Source organism: Mixophyes fleayi, chromosome 5 (assembly GCF_038048845.1).
Source record: "Mixophyes fleayi isolate aMixFle1 chromosome 5, aMixFle1.hap1, whole genome shotgun sequence".
NCBI classification, from domain to species: domain Eukaryota; kingdom Metazoa; phylum Chordata; class Amphibia; order Anura; family Limnodynastidae; genus Mixophyes; species Mixophyes fleayi.
The window spans coordinates 63,394,452-63,409,772 of record NC_134406.1 but is presented as its reverse complement, the minus strand read 5'-3'; the positions used below and the strand labels follow the sequence as shown (position 1 = coordinate 63,409,772).

Below are 15,321 nucleotides of genomic sequence, written 5' to 3'. Positions count from 1 at the left end.
GCAACACTACTTTGCATTGATTTACAAAGCTTTAATTGGGACATCAGAAAAGATAAATTAGGATAAATTGTCCATCAACAACATGCTGCCAGCAGGAGAGAGCGGAACAGATGAGGATAGGAGTAAGTTGTCTGAGGACCTGTGGGATAACCGGTAGTAGTCATTTCTACGACTACATAACATAATGCCAGATCCCAGGTGAGTTCTCTTTTATGATACTCCACTCAAAATTTAAATGAATGACCTATATACCTTTAACATTATCCACTAATGACCTATGAGCCTGTATTTACTATGATATCAGGGGCAAACACAGGATTTGTAGAAGGGGGTTTCCACACCATGCCACCAGTGGGCTTGACCAGTATGCATGGGGGCATGGCTATAATTTTAGACAGTGCTTGGTTGCTCTCAAACTCTTCCTATCCCCATAATATACAGGGCACAGCCACCTTAATTATACAGTGCCCCAGGCTTGGATGGGGGTTTCCGGGCACTAGAACCCCCCCTCGGTTTGCCTATGGATATATGTATAACATCACCTTTACTTTTTTATACTAATAATGTGCAGATTATAAGTTTACTAAACTTTGCATACAGTAACACTGCGCTATATAAACATATTCATATACTTCACAGAGCAATACGGAGATTGTGTAAGATAGAGAGAAACTGCCTTTCTCCAGCGACAATTTGAGATTTCACAGGATTTAGGGTTTCTCTCTCTATACCAAAGTCCTCTGGTTAGCTAAAGCCGGACAATGTAGTAAAGCCCCTCTGTTTGTGTTAGCAATAGGAAAACCAATTTTTCATGGACAGTGACAGTACAAGTACCACTCACCCGCTACTGCAAATATTTCTTCTTTAAATTTTGGAATTTGAGAAATTAGATTTTTCTATTGTAGTGATAAAAAAAAAATGTAGGTTAAATACATGGCATGGTGAATATGATCCTTAGTACTTTAAATGGTTCCAAAAACTGGATTATGATCCTTTATTTTTTGAACATCTGAATTTAGACTGTAAGCTCCAATGGGACAGGGACGGATGTGAAAGAGTTCTCTGTACAGCGCTGCAGAATCAGTGGCGCTATATAAATAAATGGTGATGATGATGATGATGATGATGTCGTCTTAATAACTTGTACCATTCCTCAATAATCACATGCTGGAGAGGGATCCAAGATAACTAGAATGCAACACAAAAACACCAAGATTCAGAGGGCAATTCAGTTCAGCATGAGGTGCCGCGGCGTGTCTCCGACACAGTCCGCAGAGACACATTGCCATAATGTTTTGACTCAAATCTCCGCTCACTTTCCCATGCATCCTGCAGCGGTGCTAGAAGAAAATGAATGGAGATTGCTTACCGTATGGGCCGGCAATGTGTGCAGCCGGATATTGAGGCAATATCTTGGTGGCACCTCCTGGCAAACTGAATCTGCCTGTGACATTTAAATGGTCACTTTTGAGACAGATACTAAATATAATAAACACATTCAACATTTTAAACTGTCATAAATTAGAATAAAACACTTTTAGATGATATTGTTTGTTTGGCCATATATCAGTGATAAATGTATAGGTTTTCTTGATTTATGTGGGTACAATCAGTGACCATTATCTAATCCAATAAAGACAGCAGAGGACGCAAACAATACTACATAAAGATTTTGTTAAATGATGCATGATACATTTCTATTCCCATCTCTGTCAAATGACCATGGTGTGAATTGGATCTAAATAAACACTACTTAACCTCCGCTTAAAGCTCATAATGCAATTTATTGATATTACAATTCCAAATTCATGCAAGCAGCGTGGGGTTTTGGGTTAAGGATGCTAATTTATACACACACAAATAATATATATATTATATACACAGGACATGTGATAACAACAGAGTATAACTTTTGGTGGTAAAGATCACCCAAAGAAAGTTGGTTCTTGAGGCACTCCAGTCCATAAATATAAAAGCAAACTTTATTAAGCAATTAATTAAAACCTAATAGCCAGGATCCAAAATTCGGCCAATTATTAAGAACAAAGAAAGTAACAAATGTATGAAAAATGAGTGATTAAGAAATAAAATTAGACCCTGGCTAGGTGTACAATATTTGTATCCCATATTTATACCTTTCTCTCATATATATATATATATATATATATATATATATATATATATATATATATATATATATATATATATATATATATATATATACACACATACTAAACGGGGCCATTAATAGTGACTGATGATAGTAGGCAACAAGCCATTGACAGTGTTTAATGATAGCAAGCAATTACCACAATTTGCACTATATATTAACAATGGGTTGTTTTCCCTATAACATTGGGCTCTATCCTTAGAAACACTGAAGGGATTATATATACTTCGAATTAATCCTTGGATTTGTTATGGTGATGGCAAACATAAAGGGTTTTCTATATTTTTTTAGGTTAATAAAGTTCTTTAGCTGTATCCCTGCACTACATACCAACATCCTATAATATCTCTATATGATACTAATATTGTACACTATTTGCAGCCAGATTCCCTGAAGGGTCTAATTTTGTTTCTTAATTACTTATTTTTCATACTTTTGTCACTTTCTTTGTTCTTAATAATTTGCCGAATTTTAAATCCTGGCTATTCGGTTTTAATTATTGCTTAATAAAATTTGCTTTTATATTTATGGACTGGAGTGGCCCAAGAACCAACTTTCTTTGGGTGATCTTTACCACCAATTGTTCCTTTAGCTTTATCCATTTAGTTGGGAGAGCACCCCCTCACATTATACCTTTTATCTATTTGTAAGGTATATACATTATTGAGGATAGTCATATCCCTTGAGCGGAATACATTTTTCTTTTTTTTTTTTTTTAAGTTATTGTTGACAGCATAACATGCTAACCCAATGAAAAAAACAAAAACAAAAAAACATAGTAACCAAACATTGTTACAGTGTTTTGGTTAATGAATCTCTCATGTAACCAGATGCACATATAACATACTCTGCCATAGCTGGACTTTACACACATAATAGGATATGCTCATATTTGCAGATATCATTACAAAATAATTCAGCATCAGCTGGTATATGATCTATGGTATATAATATAAGAGGGAACGGATGCAGTTTTCAGCAATGTCACCAGTATTGTTCAATAAATTGCGTACATGGTCTGAATCTTTCAAATAGATGGTCATATGTTTGACAAGCGGTCATAAAGATTCAATACTGAAAAACAGTAACTGGTTGCTATAACAATCCCCTAGCAGTTACTATCAGCAATCAGGTGGTTTTTTTTTAAACAATTTATGTATCTACAGAACATGTAAATGATAGGGATGGCTAAAAACTCAGTAAATAAATATTTGTAACGGGTTGATCTCATGTTAACAGAGAGTACTGTTACTGGTTTCTGAAGTCTGGTTACTGGGGGTTTTGAGACAGGTTGTGCTATCTGGTAACTGTGTTAAGAGCACACACCAGTAACTGGTTTAGTTTTATTTGACGTGCAGATTGTGGCGTCTGGATCATCGGCCTGAAGTTTTAGTGCCTTCAGATTTTTAAAAAGATTCATTTGATAGCGAGGACTAGACTGCGTTTGTCTCCTTATATAAAGAAAAAAAAGAATCGAGTGACCACACAATGAGAAATAGTCCAATAATCTCTAAATTGAAATATCAGGGGCCTGATTCATTAAGGATCTTAACTTGAGAAACTTCTTATTTCAGTCTCCTGGACAAAACCATGTTACAATGCAAGGGGTGCAAATCAGTATTCTTTTTTGCACATAAGTTAAATACTGACTGTTTTTTCATGTAGCACACAAATACTTGATAGCTTATTTGTACACTGAAATTTAAAGTTGATATTTGTGTGCTACATGAAAAAACAGTCAGTATTTAACTTATGTGCAAAACAGAATACTGATTTGCACCCCTTGCATTGTAACATGGTTTTGTCCCGGAGACGGAAATAAGAAACTTATTAATTTAAGGTCCTTAATGAATCAGGCCCAAGCTCTTTAATATACCATGTAACCAGAGAGGTATGTTAGGGTCCTAGATTCCTTTTTTTGCTGTCCACCTCATTCAGAAATGTCTAACTTGTGTAAAGAAAAAATAGAACAAAATAGTACACAACGTGTTGGAATTATAAATTTTAAGGACATATAAGAGCCTTAATATGCTCACCCAGTCGTCTGTTGATAAATCAGAAATTTGGAAGGTCTCTTTCTCTAGCACATAATACCCAGAAAAAAGATAAACAATCCATATTCTCTGTGTATAAGTGAAACATATATACACTCACACTATTTTTTTTTATCAGCTTGAAATAAATAAATTTAATATTTCAGTTGCAAGGGCAAATAGCAGCTGCAAGGGCAAATAAAGTATTAGTATGCATAAAAAGGGGCATATGTGCCACTGTATAAATCATTGGTAAGACCTGAATATGCAGTACAGTTCTGGGCACCACTCTATAAAAAAGATCATTTGGAAATAGAAAGTGTTCAGAGAAGGGCGACAAAATTGAGAAAGGGTATGGAGTCATTAAGTTATGAGGAAAGGTTAGCGAGTTTAGGCATGTTTACTTTAGAAAAGAGGCGTCTTAGGAGAGATATGATTGCTATGTACAAATACATTAAAGGTCAATAGAGAGAACTTTCACAGGAACTTTTTACCCCAAGGACTATACACAGAACACGCGGTTAGAGGAGAGGAAATTTCACAACCAGCAAAGGAAGGGGTTCTTTACAGTAAGGGCAGTGAAGATATGGAATTCACTGCCAGGGAAGGTTGTGATGGCAGATTCAATAGATATGTTTAAGAAAGGGTTAGACAAATTTTTAGCAGAAAAGTGTATCCAGGGATTTGACCGTTAAAATGAAGGCTAACAGTGGATATAGGGTAAAAATAGAACTGTAATATTGGGTCTGTGGGGATTTTCACAATTGAAACAATTTGGCGGTTGCTTACTCTGGATCAATTTCAAATATAAGTGCAGGATCGCAGGAGATCCAAAATAGGTTGAACTTGATGGACTGGTGTCTTTTTTCAACCTTATCAACTATGTTACTATGTTAGTTGTCCATCTATGTGATAAATAGATTTTATTATGAAAAACAGAGAAATGAGATTGGAATGCTCCGCACCAGGGACAAGAGAAAATGAAAAAATGAAAGAGAGGGGTATCCTCATGTATGGATTTTATGCCTCCTAAATGGATTTGTTTATACACAGGAGAGGGTGCTAGCCTTATATACCATTAGAGAAAAGGAGAACGAAACAAGGTTTGACAAGACAAAGGCTGAGCTTCACTCCACCCTTAAAACATAACTTTTATTAATTATGGTTAAAATACCGCACCATCTGGCCAAAAACAAAACAAATGTGAAATATTAAAACCAAAACATAAACACAACAGACGTGTGTATTTAAAAACACTCACTGAGTGGATGTGAGTTATACAAGTTTAATATTAATTAGAAAATTTGTCTGATGTAAATGTGGTAGATGGATTACACCTGCCACAACGGACTCAAGATATAATGGCTTGTCGTATGCCCAATATTTATTTTCTTGAATGGTAGCTAAAGGCTGAATCGTCTAGATCATCAGACAGAGAGACCGAAATGTTAATAGATGTTGGTAGCGTGGATAGTACTCATTACTCAAAAAAAGAGACCATTCATATTGTGTGATAAAATGAAAGAAAGTAGTATATTGTCCTCGTTGCTATCAGTCTTTTAATAGAGTAACTTAATCATATTAACAATATAAGACACGTATGCGGCGTTCACAACATCCTATTCACACTGGGCAAATGTTATGAAATAAGGAAAAATTGTACTAGAATCGTCTGGCTAGATTGATACTGTATAAGCATTCAGATTTGGTTGCTGTCTTAAGCGTAGCGTGTGCAGCGCTACATCTAGTATAGTAACGGTAGTGATACTTATGCCCAGGAAGATGCTTTAATATCACAGATTTGTGATAAATAACTGGTAAAGGGCTCATTTGCTTAATGAACACTGTCAGGATCTGTTATTCAGAGAGTGCACGCACCCCACTTGGATAAGGAATAGCGTATGCGGCGCTTGACATGCTTCTATTGCGTTGTCAACGATCCACACCGTTAACAGTACTCATGGGAGATTCGTTCATATGGTTTTGCCGCAGTATAAATATTATGGTAAGTCCCGTGGTTTGGGAATCAAGGAATAAATCTTTGATTAAACCAAAAGATATAGAAAGTGAAAGGCGCGTATTAAGTGCCGTACATGTTGTTACAATGACTGGTTAGAATAGCTGGCCTTATAGATATGCTGCCTATAATAAAGCTGTATAAAATGGAACAGGGAAGCGTGTGTCTCAATTAATCTGCTTAATGAACACTGTTAGAATCTGTTATTCAGGGAATACACGGACCATACTTAAATTACGGATAGCGTGTGCAGTGCTTCACATGCATTTATTGCATTGTCAACGTTCCATACTAATAATAATAATACTCATGAGAGATTAGTTCATATGGTTTACCTCAGTATAAATATTATGGTAAGTCCCGTGGTTTGGGAATTGAGGAATAAATCTTAAATTGAACCAAAAGAGAAAAGGTGCGTGTAGAACGCCACACGTGCTGTTACAGTGACTGGTTAATAATAAAGCTGTATAAAACGGAACAGGAAAATGTATTTCTCTTGGTTTGACTACCAGTACCCCATTGTACTACTCTAAGATCTGGTATTGTCTTTTTTCTAGAATGATATTCAGTATAAGATATAGTTGATATAATTGCCCATATTAGCGATAGTATTGCTCTGTTATATATGAGAGTTTCTTGATGTAATTATTTATAAATTTGCTACCCATTCAAGGGGCACATTTATCATTAATCGGCAAAAGTGAGAAATAGTTATCAATCCTTATCGCAAGGATAACGATTGAACTATTTCTCACATTTATTAAAAAGGGAACACAGAAACAGCAGTTCCGAAAAACTGCTGTTTCTGTGATAGAAAAAAATCACACTTACCTCCCTCTTCGGACGCGCTGTCTCGGGATCTCCTCTTCTTCCTTCAATTGAGCATGTGCAGTGCACATGCGCACAAAGTCCCCACTCTGTCTCTGCAACTATCGTTGCAGAGAGAGCGCGCTGAGTGACAGGGAGGGATCATGTGATCCCTCCACACATGCGCTGTCCAGCTCTGCTCTTCGTAGCAGAGCTGACAGCAGTGGATTTCTTCAATTCGGATGACGTACGCCAGCTTCAGCTGGTGTACATTATCAAGACAAGTTCCCGAAAAAAAAATTTTTTCGGGCCTTGTTAGATTGCGGCCAGGAGGTGACTGCTCGCAAAAACGATCAGGAGTGCAAAGCAGCAGATATCCATGATATCTGCTGCGATGCACCTTTAATAAATTTGCGGAGGGCACATCGGGACTTTAGTTCCACGGTAAGTGCACAATAGTGCACTACCGTGATTTGTTAAATATGCCCCCAAGAGAGTAAACCCCCAGGGAGTGAAATGTCCCAACGTACGTTTCACAACTGCTTGCTTTTTCAAGGGAATTTTGAAATACAACAACTTGATCATGTAATATCATTAAAAACAAAAATGCCTATGTACTCATTCTTGCTGTTCTGTCTTCCAAAATCTATACAACCCTGGTTGACAAATCTAATATGTTTACTATTTTTTTCTAGTTGCTATTTCTCCAAAGTTTGTCTGTGATATTTTGGAAATACATATTTATGTTTCAGTCTATTCCCATTTTTATTTCTGTATTTCCATTTTTATTCACATTTTTGTTATCATAGATTTTGCAATATTATATTATGTTCAAATGTTATTGAAAGTTTGTTCTTTCTTGTATTAAATAAAGTTTATTAAAAAAAAAAATGAAACTATTAAATAAACTCATAATCCTGGGGAATGATAACAGCATTAGCTAAACAGAGTCTGCCCCTAATAGTGTCCTTCTCCAGCGATTGTAAAGTGGATAACATGCGCTGGAGAAAATAACAAAACAAAAACCACAGTGTAAAATATATAATAAACTGCTCCACAAACAAAATGTATTTTAATATACAGTTATCACTGCCTTCACAACCCTGCCCATCCCCACATTGATGTAAAAACTCATCTATAGGTTGGGCATAATCTTTTCCTGCACCCAAAACCGTGAGAATAGCAGAAATTGTGGGAGTAGGAGATGGAGGGGGTGTGGCTCCTCCTCCTCCACCAACACAAGAGTCCTGCAGATAGAACCTTGAGGAGAGGCTTTCACAGTACCTGCCCAATGACTGCATACTAAAAATGTCCGCAACCTGTAAAGGACAGGAATAGAGCACAAAAAGAAAATGTAGAAAATGGCTGAAATGCAATATTATTGTAACACTGTTTATTTATGCAATTCATAAGGATGAGTAATTTTCAATATTTATTTACATTTTCCAGACCATGGCTAGAAAATCGATAATTTGATATCTTCCTAAACTGAAGTTCTCTGTAGACTGATATCCGTTCCACATCAAGTTAATCTCCCAGCAGGGCATGTCTGCCACAACTGGCACTTTTGAAAGTGGTTTTCTTATTATTTAGTCATGCTGGATTAAACTTTAAGCTTGGCAACCTTGGTTAACCCCATGACTTTTATTGTTTTTGCTATGGATGATGTTGCGTGTCATGCAAAAACCATAATGGAGGGTTGTTTATTAAAAGTAGCAGAATAGGAGTACTAAAAGGTCATTGCAACCAATTTGTAAACCTACTTTTAAATCTACATCTTACATGTGCAATTTAGAGAGCTTTGCCATGACTTTCCACGGCAAACACTGGCACTGAATTGCTTTTCTATTAAACAAGAATACATTTTGCAGATCTGCTTTTAAATAATTGCATTGGTGTACGTTTAGTTTGTTTAAATATGCATTGTTTACATGTAGGCAATGTATACGGTTTTTGATCATAAAAAATAAAATAAAACTAAACAGCCCTCTGAAATGAAACACAGTGATGCAATAAATAAGAGCACGAACAACAAAGGAAGGAAGTACAAACCAAACTTCTCTTATAACTAAATATTAGATGCAATTTAATGCACATTAGGAGCTTCTGGGATCAATGTAAGCTTTAAGATCCCCAAGTAACATGCATTATACAGATCAAGCTTTAATGCAGACGGTGAGTTGACAGAAGGCAAATGTTGACCTCCCCTGTTGATGAAAGTCTTTAATCCTATTTCAGTTAAGAAACTCAATTTAGGAACCGATGAATAGTCCATCATCCGAGTTTGTGGGGAGCAGTATCCACCAATTGGTGATATATAGGTATTTGTTTACACCACAATATTCCCATACCAGTTTGGCAGGAGCCTTACATCACCACTCTGAAAATATATAGTTGAATTACTGATCCAACATCAGTCTGTGGATTCCAGCTTAGCTCCATTCACAGTGACTTTACCGAAACAATTAAGAGTGGAGCAGTCCTTCCACTACAAGATTAGAACACTGATCTCCTGAAACACTCTGTGATGCTCTGCACATTATCTTATTGACCATAGGTTGTTCTATACCACTTCAAAGAAGTAAACCCAAAAGTATAATTTCCTTAGTCTCTAATTTGAATTGTAGATTACTTTTCACAGTCTTGGAATGGCTTGTTTTTCCCCTAAGACACTGAGAATCGGTGACCAATATAAATTAGTTTGAAGTACAAGAATAAAGAGCATGATGTTATAATGTCATTATGGTATAGTTAATGTATCTATTATTGATCTTGTGTACAAGGAATATATTTAACAATGTGCATAGGGCATTTCCCTCTTTCTGATTATTCAATGCTCATGAGTGAAAAGTACTGTAGTTCTCTTTGCTTTGGCAATAATATCTAGGGGATTCAGACAATTTTCTTCACACTGTCTATAACAGCAGTGGGCAACAGGCGGCCCGTGAATCACCTATGTTCCCCCAGCTCTTTGCTGCACTGAATGAAGAGCTGATGAGAGGAAGCCACAAGTGGGTGTACAGCTGCAGCATGTCAGCCAGGAAGAATTGGGAGTGCAGATCAGGGGAGAGCAGAAGATTACAGATCAGTAGCTCTGACCTATCTTCTTCCTCCCCAGAAAAGACCTGGATTCTGACTAACAAGGTAAGTGCACTTCATTGTGCAATGGAAATGAAGGATTAGTTAGTGGCCTTTTGTTAATTATTAATTATGATTGACATGTAAAGAGTTTTGTAGTACATCTGAGATTGAAAAGCATGTGGGGGTCTGGGGGCACGTGGCATGTGGACACATGAGTGACATGTGGGAGAATAAGGGCATTTGTGGGTGCAGGTAAATGTGTGGTTTTTTTTTGCATTTAAAAAAAAATATTTTTATTTTTGCAGGCAGCAAGAGGGAGGAAAAACAGAGCAGAGTGAGAGGAAGGAGGTGTATGTATGCATTTATTTCTGTCCCTTCTTTAACATTACTAATACATTTATTTCTTTATTTTAGGACTAGGACAAGTACACTGAAAAAGAGCAGAGAAGCACCCCCCGGTGTTCCAGATATGCACGGACAGATATATTTTTGAACGCTACATAAAATATTTCTTTTTGTCCCCTAAAAATGTATTGCATCTTTATTAAAGGGGAACAGGCGCAAATTACAGAGTTGTGTCTCCCTTTTGAAGGTTTAAGGGTTAGAGAGCCGCATGTGCATCCCATAAAGTGTAGCAGGTTGCCCATCCCTAGGCGAACATATGCAACACAATATTAGCTTCTACTTGTAATAAGCTGTAGTTGTTATACCATTCTGAATACTACTTTGTGATTAATTGATCTGTCTGTACCTCTTATTAGTATTAGTTCAGGCCTATTCTGGCTATCTTTGACCCTGTCCTGTATCCTAAACCTTGTCCATGGAGAACCTACTGTACTCATTATATGACCTTTGCCTTGAGGATCTCCTATACAGTACTTCTGCTTCCTGTTTGAAGAGTTAAAGTACCCTGTCCTGCTGTCTGAATATGATCTTATAGAACTCCAACTCTTCCTAGCTTATGTTTGTGACACAGCATGTACCAGGCTCAATCCTTGCTTGTTTTTCATTATTGTGCCTTTTTCCCATAACTCCATTATTTCAAAGCTAAATGAACAAATGTGTTTCTTTTACATAAATCGCTCTGATTTACTTTAAGTAGATAAATGATGGTGTATTTCTTAACCTTTTCTCTTCCAGGTGCTATTAATTAATTACAGTTTGCCAAGTGTCATACCACATACCATCTCAACCTTATTTACAAGACTTATGATGTAGCGAGCTTTGGCATGCCCCTTATCATCCACTCCTTCCTCTACCATCATGTACATAAAAGGGGGGCTCTGACTTAGAGATCAGGTGACCCTTCCCTGAGGAATGAGCTTCAGTGCTAAAAAGCGAATCTGGTCCAGCGGAGAAACTCTGCAACCATATCAGTCCCCACCATAGAGATTTTGCAAAGGAAGACTGAGTCATAGAAGAACATCCTAGGAAAATGATTTCAGTTTTATATTAAATAAGCACAAAAACAAGAGTTGCACCCTATTCTCTTTTTACATCTTCCTAAATAGTGGCAAATCATCAGCATAATTACCTTTGTCTTAAGAAATTTGCCACCGTCTCTATTTGTTTTAATACCACTCCAGCCTGGTGGTGTTTTTTTTTTTTTTTTTTACCATTATAGAAACCTTCCACTGTAACTATATACGAAAGCATATCAGATTACACTCAATAAGGTTTAATAAGATATTTTCTTCTATATAAAATATTATTCATTACTACTATGAAGTACAGTTATTTTAAATCAAATGTTAAATGCTTAAATAAACTAATCTGTCTGTTGTACCATCTGATGAGAAATCCTAGAATTCATGACTTGGAACAGTGTTTCTAGTATAGTATATTGTAATTTCTTTACACTACTTTCCACTTATACATTTCAAAAGATAATTTTCACATGATTTGGTGGCATAAAAGAAAACTCCCTTCCCTGAGAAGATTCTACCTACACACATTATTATACTGTTTACTTTTAAGCAAATCGTTGGGTTGGTACAGAAGTATGTGGCTGCGATTGACTGCTAGCTGTACTCCCTTTCTTGTAACTTTCTCCACTTCCTCCCCACCTTGTGAAAACTGCAGTTATATATGACTCATGTTAAAGAGCAAATAAAAACCCAAAATGTAGCATAATGAGGAGAGGTGCATTTATCTTTAACTAACCTGTGCCTAGTAGAGCAGAACTGTCCAAATAGCAGTCCACAGCCAAATCTACTGGCTACCAAACATTGCCCCCCCACCAACAAATAGAGCAACCAGGCACTTTATTCCTTACTAGATGGGCTTTCTATATCCAAAGCAAAACACCACTGACAAGCACCGTGAAGAAGCATAAAATAAAAAATAAAAATATTGGCATCAAACAGCCAAGTTAACTCCCTCTAGCTTTTCTTTTGATGTTTTATCAAATATATTTGCACTGACAATGTTCCTATTTTGTAATGAAAACTAAGAGCAGAGTGACAATTATTTTGTGTCATATACAGTGTGTAATTGTCCATATTTTCTGTACGGATAGCTGCACAGTACTACTTCACTTATTCCGTATGCTTGTGCTTGACGTAACTCCCAGTTAATAATATTGGTTGTGTTAGTGACAAAATCAATCTGATTTGTATGCGTTTGTCTACGGTGGATGTGTTGCATGTATATTTTTAGATTTGTGGCACATAGAATGTATTCAATAAAACAAAACAAAAAATGCGAAGTATATAATTACCATCCGGTATTCAGATAAAAACCAATAAATAAAATACGGCACTCCATACCAAATAAGGTGGACAAGAGAACTCAAATAATTTGACAACGGAGTTAGCAGAAAGAGGTTAAGTAGTGAAGGGATGTGCAAGGGGATAGGAAAAGCATGGATTCCAGATGTGATGAAAGTAAATCTGTGATCAAGGACAACAAAACTTAACAGTAAACAACTTATTGGTCAGGAAACATCAAAGGACAGTCATTAGGAGACAAGGAAATGGTTTGCATTGCCCTTAGGCTCTCAATCCACAGGCCGAGTACAGTCAGAAGTATCATATGTCAATGCTTTACCAACACTTTTTGAAAAAATATAGCACACTTTAGCACAACACTCCATAGGAATATCATTACCATTAATGAATTTAGCTAGGTTGTTTTATGCAAAAATCAGACCGTTTAAGACTCAACTAACCAAGCCTAAAATTAGCACAGCTTGGGCCAATAATGGTTATTGCAATGAATACTTACAGTATGCTTATTTGTTTTTTTCCCCATTTGATTGTGGTTTACGCAAGCCAACAACATTGTTCATTGCTCTGCCGCTGACCTCCGCCTCAACTCACCTCTCATTACCTCCTTCCATGCTTGCCTCCAAGACCTGCCGTGCTGACCCTAATCTTCAGAATTCCCTATCCAGTCTCACGTGACCCCCCCCAACCCTCTGTCCTTCAAACGCTTGTTTAGCTCGACTTTCCTACCACCTCCCAATCATTCTATCCATTACCTCCACTTCCTTCACCTGACATCTCCATCTTCTCCCAGTTGGTCGTGTCATCTCTCACAACTACTCCCCTCTAGAATGTAAGCGCTCATGGGCAGGGTCCTCTCTACCTATTCTCCTTTGTCTGTCTACTGTCTGACTCACTCGTTCGTCCTGCCACGTCTTTTACTACACACTGAGTCCCCGTAGCATTACTCACACTGTGCTACTTATATGTATTACCTCATCTAATTTTTCCTTGCTTCTGTATCCGGCACTACAGAATCTGTGGCGCTAAATAAATAAATAAATAAATAATAATAATAATAATAATAATAATAATAAATAATAATAAATAAAACAACTCAAGTGCCTAACATTTGCCTGTGAAGCCCCAATGGTTCCACATAACTCTTATATACACTAGTTATGCCTGCCCAATTCAAAGCAGACATGTATATGAATGGTGTTTTCAGATGTGTGGGCATATTGGACAATAAACATGTAATTTCGAACTTAAGCAGCAAGATTGCTCCATGTATGGCCAGTTTAATTTGTGAAAGAACTATCAAAAGTTATTGCTAATAGGCCGTTATGGGTAACTATCTTTCCTAACTATTCCTGGTTTTAAATAATTCTTAAAGAAGTTGTCCCAGTTTGGACAAAAACTTCTTAATGGAACCCTAATTTATAAGAGGTAGGTGAGGTTATTGCCCGAATCTCTCCTTTCCCGGAGTTAAGAGATACAAGCCACTGAATAACTCTTATTGCATTGCAGGCCTTCTATAGGTCTACAGTACAAGCTTCCACAGAGCTCCATTGTGAGGTACAGACTTCCAAGAATCGCTTCAGCTAATAGGTAATCATTACCTAACCATCACCATGCTTGATGGTTGGTATGTGGTTCTTTTGCTGGTAAACTGTGTTTGGTTTTCACCAAACAATTCCACTTTGGCTTTGCCTGTCTCAAAGACATTGTTTTAGAACCTGTGTCTTTCGTTCAGATGCAAGTTTACAAATATAAAACATACTGCAAAGGTTTTTTTGAGAAAAGAGGCTTTCTCCAGGATACCCTTCCATGAATGTCAAACATTTTCTGTGTTTTTCCGACGGTACAGCCCTGAACTTAACATTTACAAGTTAACAGTAGTCTGTAGATCCCTGGAAAGAGCTTTTGGGTGCTTTGCGATTTCATAGCAGATAAAAATATTGTCTGATCTTCGGGCAAACCTTTCTCACTGTAGAATGATGGACACATTGTTGGGAAATTGCCTTATAACCATGTCCAGTGGGGAAACAGCACACATAAAACAGGGAAATACAAAAGGAGACAAAATAACTGCAGACATGAAAACAAAGTGTAGGCAGATCCCTCTGCTCATGAGAGAACTTACAATATAATGGCAAAAGGACACAGCTGACAAGAGTGGCAAGAGTGGTTTAAAGTGGAGACTGCGATAGTTGTGAGGTTATACCAGTTTGAGTAGGGCGAGTTCTAATAAAGTGCTTTTCAGAGAGCATTTAGAATATTTCAAGGCTGGGGGACAGTCTGATTGACACAGGAGAAATCTTGTAGGCAGGAGTGAGAAGTGGTTATGATAAAATAAGAGCACTTGAGGATGTACTTCCTTACAAACGTAAAATTGGCAATTAGTCAAATGAGATCAAATTTATCAAATTTTAGGACTTGATCGTTAATTATGTCCAGATATTTAAAAACACAGATTTAAGATAGTCACATGCAAACGAAAGTACT

General features: G+C 36.9%; 1 protein-coding gene and 2 long non-coding RNA genes across 3 annotated transcripts in view; 2 read left to right on the top strand and 1 right to left on the bottom strand.

Annotated features, from left to right (window-relative positions):
• The window catches only part of LOC142158401 (uncharacterized), a 604,325-nt gene that overhangs the window by 14,825 nt on the left and 574,179 nt on the right, over positions 1-15,321 (top strand). The gene's annotated exons all lie outside the window — the stretch shown is intronic.
• Positions 1-15,321, bottom strand: part of PLCL2 (phospholipase C like 2) — a 201,554-nt gene that overhangs the window by 120,547 nt on the left and 65,686 nt on the right. The gene's annotated exons all lie outside the window — the stretch shown is intronic.
• LOC142157679 (uncharacterized) lies at positions 10,155-10,654 on the top strand. The gene is made up of 3 exons (XR_012692564.1): positions 10,155-10,171; positions 10,414-10,442; positions 10,523-10,654. It is a non-coding gene; the product is annotated as an uncharacterized LOC142157679 (long non-coding RNA).